The sequence below is a fragment of the Micromys minutus genome (genome assembly GCF_963924665.1).
Source record: "Micromys minutus genome assembly, chromosome: 2".
Taxonomy (NCBI): domain Eukaryota; kingdom Metazoa; phylum Chordata; class Mammalia; order Rodentia; family Muridae; genus Micromys; species Micromys minutus.
In genome coordinates, this window is record NC_137971.1 from 64,560,079 (window position 1) to 64,562,811 (window position 2,733).

A 2,733-nucleotide genomic window follows, 5' to 3' on the forward strand; every position below is an offset into this window, starting at 1 on the left:
CTCAAGGTGCTCTCTGTCTTCCCAAGTACATGAGGCAATGAAGAAGAGTGGATTCAGGGCTGATGCGGTTGGAGTTCATTCCCTCCTGTTATTTTCCCCATTTATCTCTCCTGATTGATTTGCCTCCTGCATTTAAATTGTATTTCCTTTTTTTTTTTTTTAACACATCAGTTTGGATTTTAGCTATTGTGGCTTTTGCATTGTCAAATGCTTAATTTTGTTCTATTCCAGTTGGGTGGGTTCTGGTAGAAGATTACAGGACTTACAGACAGATTGGTCCTGCTGGGGTTTAGTGATGAGATCTGTGAGAGGTCTGAAGGAGGTTCTGGTGCAGAGCAGTGGTTCCCAAATACCATGGCTTTGCTCCTTTGGTGATGGCCGCTTGGAGGACGATGCCACTGATTCTAATGGGTGAAGGTCATAGATGCTGCCAGCATCTCTGTATACGTATAAAGTTGTGTGTGTATGTTTGTGCACACATGTATCAACGTGTATGGAATCCAGAAGTCAACTTTGGATAATGCTATTCACCTTGCTTTTTTGAGGCAGGATCTCTGATTCTGTCTCTCTGCCTCTCTGTCTCTGTCTCTGTCTCTCTCTCTCCCCTGTAAACCATTGGTTGGGCTAGGCTGGATAGCCCCAGGACCTTACTTGTCTCAGTATCTTGATGTCTGAGATTTTTTTTTCATGGGTATATAAACTATTTATTAACAGCAAAGGCCCAGAGATTCATTTCTTCTTGGATATACCCACAGTACAGCCCTTGCGGCCAGTGGTCTTGGTGTGCTGACCGTGGACACGAAGGCCCCAGAAGTGGCGCAGCCCCCTATGGGTTCGAATTTTCTTTAGGCGCTCCAGGTCCTCATGCAGTTTGTTGTCTAGACCATTGGATAGAACCTGGCTGTATTTCCCATCCTTCACATCCTTCTGCCTGTTCAGGAACCAGTCTGGGATCTTGTACTGTCGTGGGTTCTGCATGATGGTGATCACATGCTCCACCTCATCCTCGGTGAGTTCTCCAGCCCTCTCGGTGAGGTCAGTGTCTGCTTTCCTCAACACCACATGAGCATATCTCCGCCCCACACCCTTAATGGCAGTGATAGCAAACGCTATTTTCCGCCGCCCATCGATGTTGGTGTTGAGTACTCACAAGATGTGCTGGAACTTCTCAGGAATCACTAGAGACATGGCTGTGGCGTGTAGGCCTCCTGTGGAGATGTCTGAGATTTTAAGAGCACACTACCACTCAAACTTTTGTATATGGGTTCTGGGGATCAAACTTTGGTTTTCATAGCATATACTTTACTGAGTTCTTTTCCAAGCACAAATGATGTTAATTTCTTACAATATACAGCACAGCTCCCTTCTTTCAAATGGAGAACACACCAGCCTAAAAGGCCCAAAGTATTGGTGGTGGTGGGGGAGAGAAGTCCAATTCTAGGACATCCTTAGTCCCACTGTTAAGAAACAGCCTTTCTGAGGAGTCTGACTTCCCAGTTGTGATGAGACCTGCCTCTTGGTGAGAATATGAATTCTTTCCACCTATTTGAGGTCTGGAAATGGCCTGGCCTGCTCCTTTCTTGATTTTTTTTTCTTGCTATCAGACAGTTTTCTCTCAAGCAGATGTAGGTCAGAAACCTTGAGGGGTTCCCTGTGGTCAGCTGACACTCTCTTTTCTTATAGTCCCTACTCTTCATGAATTCTTTCAATGACCTGAGTCATTGCCACCTGAATCCTGCTTATGTCTAGTGTGGAAAGTTAGAACTCCAGCTCACCTAAGACTCCACTCCTAGCAGAGCAATCTGAAAGCCATCTCATGTAGGAAAAGTTGTGAAGTTCTTCTCTCTCATTTTTCCTCTATCAGGGATCACAGGCTGGATGTACAATGAGAAAAACTCCTATAGTGTCACAGATTTTCCTATTTTGCTTTATGTGGAGAGAAGTAAATACTTTCCCATTTTGTTCTAGTGTTGCCCCAGGGCTGAGAAAGTTTGATGTCTCTTCCCTTCTCCTTTCTCTGTCTTTCTCTCTCTCTCTCTCTCTCTCTCTCTCTCTCTCTCTCTCTCTGTGTGTGTGTGTGTGTGTGTGTATGTATGTATGTATGTATGTATGTATGTATGTATGTTTGTATGTATGTATGCATGCATGATTGTGCCACATGGGAATGCGTAGATGTGTACAGGCACTTGTGAAGGCCACAGGAGAATTACCATTCCTCTGTAGCTATCTACTTTGCTTTTGGACACCTCTTACTAGCCTGGAATTTACAAGTAGGTTAGGGCAGCTGAGCAGTGAGCCCCATCTCCCAACTATGGTAATTATAACCACATATTGCAATGCCCAGCTTCCAACCCAGGTCCCCAAGCTTTCAAGGCAAGCACCTTGCTAGCTAACCCTCTCCCCAGTGCCTCCACCATGGGCTTCGATGAAGGCTTTCAAGTGACTGGGTTCTGTCTTGAGGTTCTGAGACAGGAAAGCACTCACACATAAGTGTTCAGGCTTTATGATGACTTGATTCATAGAATGAAGTGGTCAAAATAGATCAAAAGGTGGAAGCACAAGTGCTTTCTCCTCGTGGTTATCAAAAGCACATAGCAACATCACCCATCATCTAGCCCAGCTGACAAGCCTTTGACTTTGAGCCAGATCAAAGTCTTCTGGATCCTGGCTTTTTTCCTCAACTCCTGGCCTCAGAGCAATGTTTTGATACAATACTGTGCTGGTGACTTCTGC

At 45.1% G+C, this 2,733-nt stretch overlaps 1 pseudogene across 1 annotated transcript; it reads right to left on the reverse strand.

The window, feature by feature from the left end:
• Positions 1 to 677: 677 nt before the first annotated feature.
• LOC308416603 (small ribosomal subunit protein uS13-like) lies at positions 678 to 1,188 on the reverse strand (annotated as a pseudogene). The gene has a single exon. The product of its transcript is annotated as a small ribosomal subunit protein uS13-like (transcript).
• Between the last annotated feature and the right edge of the window lie 1,545 nt (positions 1,189 to 2,733).